Raw genomic sequence first — 8,663 nt, forward strand, 5'->3', positions numbered from 1 at the left:
AGACGTGCATGACTGAGCCCTTGGCAGACGACAACATCCACCTCTGGATGTGGTGATAGGCGAGAAAGACTACATGATATCTGGTTCTTCCTCACATGAGGCACTTACCTTTCGGTGAGATCATTATCTTATCTACTTAATATGTGTCAGTCTTTTGTTTTTACGATATGACAGTATTATCTATAAGATGTCCTTTTATGATTGGGTTGTTCAACAGGCATATGTCTAAAGTTCTTTTATTTTTATGAATCTTACTTTTTTTTTTTGCACTACGGGTCAACATCGGCTCTAGAGTCCTTTCAAATGTTTCAAATGTAATGTTCTGAATCATGCTGGCAAGTGGTTTGCCTTCTGTCCACCAGTGTATGAAGCAAGCAGCAGAGATGGACAGAGTACTCGACCCCAGTACTTGAGTAAGAGTACAAATAAAATTTACTCCGTTACAAGTAAAAGTAGCTCAGTCGACATGTTACTTGAGTAACAGTAAAAAAGTACTTGCTTTTAAAAGTACTTAAGTATCCAAAAGTACATGCTTTAAATTTACTTTAAGTAAAAGTAAGAGTAAGAGTAAATTTCTTATTTTTCCACATCAATGAATTACTATATTTTTTTCTAAATGAATTTAAGGACCTTTTAACTCTTGTTTCTGAGAATTAACTCTTTGAAACCACCTGCACTGATGTGCTTGCTTTTAGAACCACAATGTTATATAAAGCCTGCAGAAACACCTATAAAAACAAATAAAATGAATGGGATCACAGGAGGACAGCAGATGTTGCAGATGCAGATGTTTATTAAAGGAGAACTTCGGTCGATTTAAACATGCAGCTTCATTGCTCAAGCTACCCTTGACTTGCCAGTACCGAAGACGCGAACAAATTTGGTCCAACCATTACAGAGCTCCGTGAACGGAGATGTAGCATTGAACGCTAACAGCATGGGGTCAGAACTTTACACTGTGTTTTAAGCATCTTAACATGCTCCACATCTCACACCAAAAGTAATGCAACATCAGCAGACACCTTAGCACACAGCACTGTAGCGTGTCTGACTCAAAATGAATAAAAAAGTAGTTAAAACAGTGTGTTTGTGCAAGCAGCCACACACCTGTTTGTTGACATCCGTGCCTTCCGGTAGCTAGGCCAAACGAGCATATCCATCGAGTGTGCACTTAACAGGCTTAACAGGCTATTGTAAGGCTCATGGCTCATGACAGGCTGTAACATGGACATGTACATTATGAACAGAAACACGAAAATGCTGGAATACGTTTCCGTCTCCGCCAGTGAGGGAGTAAGTGCACGCTCGACGGATTGACTAGTTTGGTCTAGCTACCGGAAGACGCCGATGTCAACAAACAGGTAAGTAGCTCCTTGCACAAACACACTGTTTTAACTACTTTTTTATTCATTTTGAGTCACACAAGCTACAGTGCTGTGAACTAAGGTGTCTGCTGATGTTGCATAACTTTTGGTGTGAGATGTGGAGCATGTTAAGACGCTTAAAACACAGTGTGAAGTTCTGACCCCATGCTGTTAGCGTTCAATGCTAAATCTCCGTTCACGGAGCTCTGTAATGGCTGGACCAAATTTGTTCGCGTCTTCGGTGCTGGCAAGTCAAGGGTAGCTTGAGCAATGAAGCTGCATGTTTAAATCGACCGAAGTTCTCCTTTAACAATCATTAAAACTGTAACCAAATGAACCTGCACCGTCCAACTAACTCTCTATCATTTAGCTAAGTTGGGAACTGGAACCCCGTCAAAGACCAACATTATCCCCAGACCACTGGTTGAGGATCACTGCTTTACAAAAAACTACATCTGATGCAGCCATTGTCGCGGTTTTGTGTTGACAAACACAGTCGAGAACGTGGCTACTTTGGTGGTATCCCCAGGGCCGTTTCAAGGAATTTGGGGGCCCCAAGCAAAGTGGACATGGCTCTCTTCCATGTCAGCTTCTTCCTCATGAATGGAGGATGAAGTTGATGTTGTAGCTGGGAAAATAATTGGGGTGTCAACATGTCAACAGGAGGACAGACACACAGTAATTTAATCATTTGTTAATACATTTATTCATAAAGACAATAACAACCAATTTGTTGTATTAACACAACTGGAAAAATGTATGTTTTGCAATCTGATCCAAATTACTATGAACTCTTGGGATGAGGATGCGCACACACACGCATGCACCCCTGATGCTGATTGCATAAAATTGGCAATGGCTGCATGTTTTCATTTGTTTGATACGACACTTTATGCCTTTTTTGTTTTTGCGCAGATTTTCATTGTGATTTTAGAGATTTTCGACCGGACACAAAACACATATGGCGGAAAATTTGTGAAACATGTTACATGGCACGTTACTTGACACATGCTAAAAGAATAAGATAAGATTTACAGCCTCACCCCAAACCATGTTCTCTAACAGTGTTTTACCGGAGGATGATCTGAACAGCTGTTCTATTCACACTTAAAATATTTTTTGTCTTTTCAATGTAATTTTCAATCTATGACATCAAACTGTGCCTCTCTTTTTTTTGCCAAGCTTCTCTCAAGTTTTACTCTTTCAAATAATCAACCATCTACAGAACTTTTCAGTATGCTATTTTTCTACTTCTTCTTCTTCTCATCATCATCATTAATTATTATTGTTATTATTAATAATAATATTGTTTAAAGTGAGCCACTTATCGTTTAACATAAAAATACATCATACAAACAGCCACTTTTGCAGCCTTGTCAGTCTGATGGCGAGTTGTCACCTTTCTGTCATCACTAACATACTGTTAATAATCAAAGAAGCTCTGAGGCTTTACATTTGTTTTATATGTTATAATACAAGATTTCAGCATTGAGCTACAATCAGGCTACATTCATGATTTTGTACGGTCAAACTAACCAAAAACGTATTATTGATCATCATTATGAAGTTTCAGGGCGTTCCTGTAACCATGGTAACACACAGTGCCAGAGGGGAGGCAGAGACGCTGAAGCCGTTTACACAGATACACTGCAGACAAAGTCCAGACTATAGTTGTTATTTCACACATGTAGCACACAACAGGAGACTCTCCGTGTCAGACGTGTTCTCACGTGTTGACTAAATTCAAAAACTAATTGATAACGTAGCAGCGCGACGAGTCCTTGCTAGCTAAGCAGCTAAACGTTAGCGTTGCTCCGTGTTTAGTTCCTGCCCTGTGTGGGTCACTACACTGTCATTGGTCAGGTGCGCACACACTGTTAACGATACCATTGGCTGTAGAGTGTGACAATCTGTCAATAAAGATCAGCCAAACACTTGTTCTCCTCCGATCTACATTGATCTCATAATTCGCCTCTGTGAAGTTTGAATGACGGAAATCCGTCGTAGCGACGGAGAACTTTAATCCATGTGTCTTTGATGGGAACCTTTCTAGACTACAGAACGAAGGGAACCAAATTAAGGTTTTACATTTTCCCCACAAAAATGGGACAAATTGTGTCCCGGGAGAAATTTATGTTTTCCCGGGACAGCTGATGAAAAAAGAGAACAATTCTGGGAAAAACGGGACAGGTGGCAACCCTAGTCACGAACCTAGCTGGCTGGCTGCTGTCAGCGACTACTGAGAGGGGCCCCCTTGACGGGGATCCCGATAAGTGTCATTGCACTTTACTGCATTGACTATCAAAGGGGCGCTAGCACAGTTTGTCGTTGCATTTTATTAATAACCAGTCATTGTCTTGGGGCCCCAGGCCAGCTCAGGGCCCCAAGCTTGGTTTGTTTGCCTTCTCGCGACGGCCTGGGTATCCTTATGGGGAGGGATGACATATTTCCGCTTTTACATAGATCCCAGTGGAGAGTGTGCACTGTGCTAGGTTTCCTTCCTTGACAAACACAGCTTGTGTCCAATAGTATTTTAGAAAAAAGTAAAAGTATTTGTCTTGGAAATGTATTCAAATAAGAGTAATAAGTACCAAATAAATTTAATACTCAAGTAAAGTACAATCCTCTGGATATGTACTTAGGTACAGTTAGGGCTGGGCGAATAATCCAATTTTGATCGCGATTTCGATTTTGGCTTCTCACGATCATGAAAACACTGTAATCGAAGAAAAACGATTAACGTGCCACCGCGCGTCGTGTCTGCAAATTACTGCGCTGTAAATGCACAGTGCACGCACCTGTGTTGCCTGCAGCGGCAGCAGTGAGTGTGTGGATCAATTGTGGAACGAGAGATTGAGAACATGGTAGAAAAGCAGCCCGAGCCTTTAGTTGAAAAGAAAGGTAGGACAACTTCGGTCATTTGGAGACATTTTGGCTTCAAATCGTCGGACGTGGAGCAGAAGGAGATTGTTTGCAAAGTCTGTCACACCGTCGTGTCTGCAACCCAGGGCAACACGACACATTTATTTAACCATAAAGTGGTCTATGACAAAGTATTGAAGGAGCAAAAGACCCAAAAAAGTGCAAGAGCGCCAAATTCAGCTACAGCCACAGTCCTCCATTGACGACACTCTTTACAATGCCGCTCCATATCCTACCGGCTCCCGGTGACAGCGAGAGATACGGAGGCTGTGACATTCATGCTAGCGAAGGACATGTGCCCTATCAGTACCTTTAGCAACCCAGGCTTCAAGACACTGGTCAACACGTTGGACAAGCGGTACGAGTTGCCATCACGCCAACATACAAATATTATCATTTACTTTTTTACTTGTTACTAATCTATCTGGTTGTTTTTCTAAAAGTAATATTTAAAGATGAGTTTTGGTGACTCAATAAATACTTTTTTTGAAATCAGTGAATAATTGTGTTTATTAATCGTGATTTCAATATCAATCAAAATAATTGTGATTATTATTTTTAGCATAATCGCCCAGCCCTAAGTACAGTACTCAAGTAAATTTACTCCGTTACTGTCCACCACTTGCAAGCAGCCTCCTCTCTGCACTTGACCATAATCACCACTACCACCGGCCAGTGCATGTCAGCAAGGGTTCAACAAGTTCACGAGAGAATGATGCCACTACTAACGTGGCAATTAAAAACCACACAGTAAAATGTCAACCACCTGCCTAGAGTCCAATCTGGTCAATCGCATGGAGCCACAGTGTTTGATTGTGGTTCATGCAACAATATAGAATTCAGAGCAACAAATCATTCCCTGTAGTGGCTCTTCCACCAGTATCATTTTCTGTTGGTGACATGCCACTATAATTTAATTTAACTGAATTTCATCTGCCTGATTTCTCTTTTCTGCCAATATGACAGACGTGCTTATACTTAAAAGATTTCTTCTGCATATGCATGGTCACGTATTGAATTAACGTACTGGTTCACTTGCCATTTGTGTAGTTTCTAGTCTGATTTCTCTCTCTCTCTCTCCCCGCTCTCTCTCTCTCTCTCTCTCTCTAAATATATATATATATATATATATATATATATATATATATATATATTTATATATTTATCTATCTATCTATCTATCTATCTATCTATCTCTTTTTCCATTACAATGGGAATAAGAGAATTCTTCAAACTATGACTTCTTGAGAGTTCTTTATTATAAATAGCATTTGAGAAACTTAAAAAGTAAAAACATTAATGCCCTGATACACTTTCTTTTTACCCACCAAGACTGGAAAACATAACACAAGAGACCATTTAAGTTCTTTAAATATTTTGTATTCTGATCATTTTAACCTTATGACAGAAACTATAAATAGCATAAGAAATCTCACAGAATACAGCTATGAACTATTGAATAAATACAGTTTGCATAAACAAGAAAACTGAAAGTGTATTGTTAATGACATATATCATGTATACCAGACCCTTGATAACACATTAATTCATGGTTGGGGTGTACAGTCCACTATGGGTTGCATGTGTTCCTTTATATGTTCCCTTTACAATATGCTCTCTGTGGAAGTGGTTTTTGCTATGCTATGTTATGCTGCTATGCTATCAAGTGACTTAAAGAGTGAATACAAAGTGTTTTAAATTATTTTCAATTTAAAAAGAAAACCCAGCATTTTGAATGATCTTTTTAAAGACAATTTTTTTTTTTTGAAAGAGGGGAAACATTAATTGTGCAATGTTGCCATTATCTTCTGATGTCCGAGGGCTTTAGAGTGTCATTAACCCAAATAGTCATTATATGCTGCAGCAATATATTGAATACAAGGTGTTAATTATTTTGTTTCTAGTTGAGAAGGACCACGCCGCTGTTCTTGAATGTGCGACAGAGTACATAAGAATGTGCATGGGTTACAGGGTTTCTGTGGGGGTCATCCACTTAAAATGTGTTAAACACTTTTTTTAATAACCAATAGTATGTACAGCTTCTCAAACTGCGTATACAACAGTGCTGCAATATATATCCCAGCAGAATAGAAAAATTGTTGTTGTTGATAATTACTTATATTAGTGTGACATAGGCTAATATGAGCAGCATCAAAGTGATGCATGGATTAAAAGATCTGAGGGAAGTGTTGTTGTTTGTCGTTCCTGCAATTGTAGTTGCAGCTGTTGTTGTTGCTGCAGTTGTCATTGCAGCAGGTGTTGTTGAAGCAATTGTAGTTACAGCTGTTGTTGCAGCAGTTGTCATTGCAGCAATTGTAGTGGCAGGAACAGGACCCGCTGTAAAAACATTTTTTAAGAAATAGGTTAAAAACCAAAAAAGTACTTGCTCCTGAACTAAAAGCATTTATTTTATCCTTGATTTCGGTCAAACTAATACCACTGAAAACCTGTATTATGGACTTTTATGACATAACAGTTTACTTACATACTAATGCAACTGAAGATGCACCAAAGGTCACATTGAAGGTGTTTGAATCACTTGCAGCATCAATTAAGGTTTGAGCAACAACGGTGTTCATTGGGAGTGCTGAAGCAGGGACAGACTGATTGAACACAATTGAAAAGTCTACTAAAGTTCCATTCGCTCGTGTTTGTTGAGCTTGAGCAGCCCTGTAACATAAAACAAAATAAGACAAATGTCAAACGATGATATGGGACGTTTCTGTCTACGTGTCATTTGTAATGTAGGTGACATTATCAACATCAGAACATACACATATTAAGACCATTGTGATGCATACAGAGTCTTGAACCACTGCTAAAAATGTATTTACCTGAATTCTCTCACAATGCACCGATCAAAGTTAGATCCAAATCTTGCTCGATATATTTGATTACACTGCAGAAAGACAAGATTTAAAATGCATGGTTAGCCATCAAGCACAATAGGCCTCAAAAAAGCATTTAAAAAACAGCAATTTTCACTAAAATACATTTTTAATGAATATTATATTTCTTGTATTTGAGCTAAAACACTGTCAAAATAATGATACTCAGTACAGACAAGATAAATGGAAAATGCCATAACTTCAGAGTTACTCACACGAGCTGTAGCTTTTCCTGAAAGCTCTTTAAATCGAGGGCTGGAGCGATTTCGCAACTCAGCTGTAAAGATCTCATTTTCCAAGGTTGCTGATATGACATAGGTAACAGGGTCAGGTGTTGAGGTTGCTGTCGCTGTGGTTGTTGTTGTTTGAGCAGCTGCGGTTGTTGTACTTGGAGCCGCTGTGGTTGATGTAATTGGAGACGCTGTGGTTGTTGTAGTTGGAGCCGCTGTGGTTGTTGTAGTTGGAGCCGCTGTTGTTGTTGTAGTTGGACCTGCTGTTGTTGCAGCAGCTGTCATTGCAGCAATTGTAGTGGCAGGAAAAGGACCCGCTGTAAAAACATTTTTTAAGAAATAGGTTAAAAACCAAAAAAGTACCTGCTCCTAAACTAAAAGCATTTATTTTATCCTTGATTTCGGTCAAACTGATACCACTGAAAACCAGTATTATGGACTTTTATGACATAACAGTTTACTTACATACTAATGCAACTGAAGATGCACCAAAGGTCACATTGAAGGTGTTTGAATCATTTGCAGCATCAATTAAGGTTTGAGCAACAACGGTGTTCATTGGGAGTGCTGAAGCAGGGACAGACTGATTGAACACAATTGAAAAGTCTACTACATTTCCATCCGCTCGTGTTCGTTGAGCTTAAGCAGCCCTGTAACATAAAACAAAATAGGACAAATGTTAATCAATGATATGGGACGATTCTGTCTATGTGTCATTTGTAATGAAGGTGACATTATCAACATCAGAACATACACATATTAAGACCATTGTAATGCATACAGAGTCTTGAACCACTGCTAAAAATGTATTTACCTGAATTCTCTCACAATGCACAGATCAAAGTTAGATCCAAATCTTGCTCGATATATTTGATTACACTGCAGTAAGACAAGATTTAAAAAGCATGGTTAGCCATCAAGTACAATAGGCTTCAAAAGGGATTTTAAAAAACAGCAGTTTTCACTGAAATACGTTTTTAATGAATATTAAATATCTTGTATTTCAGCTAAAACAATGTCAAGACAATTATACTCAGTACGGACAAAATGAATGGAAAATGCAGTAACTTCAAAATTACTCACACTAGCTGTAGCTTTTCTTGAAAGCTCTATGAATCGAGGGCTGGTTTGATTAAGCAACTCATCTGTATAGATCTCATTTTGCAAGGTGGCTGATACAACATAGCTAAAAGGGTCGGGTGATGACGTTGCTGCAACTGTGGGAGTTGTTGTTAGAGCAGCTGTAGTTGTAGTTGGGG

The 8,663-nt window shown here is 39.0% G+C and overlaps 1 long non-coding RNA gene across 1 annotated transcript; it reads right to left on the minus strand.

The window, feature by feature from the left end:
* Nucleotides 1–6,207: 6,207 nt before the first annotated feature.
* Nucleotides 6,208–7,475, minus strand: LOC115589737 (uncharacterized). The gene is made up of 4 exons (XR_003985582.1): nucleotides 7,390–7,475; nucleotides 7,121–7,185; nucleotides 6,772–6,956; nucleotides 6,208–6,623 (listed from the first exon to the last, which is right to left on the minus strand). It is a non-coding gene; the product is annotated as an uncharacterized LOC115589737 (long non-coding RNA).
* Nucleotides 7,476–8,663: the final 1,188 nt, after the last annotated feature.

The sequence above is a fragment of the Sparus aurata genome, chromosome 10 (genome assembly GCF_900880675.1).
Source record: "Sparus aurata chromosome 10, fSpaAur1.1, whole genome shotgun sequence".
In the NCBI taxonomy this organism is placed as follows: Eukaryota; Metazoa; Chordata; class Actinopteri; order Spariformes; family Sparidae; genus Sparus; species Sparus aurata.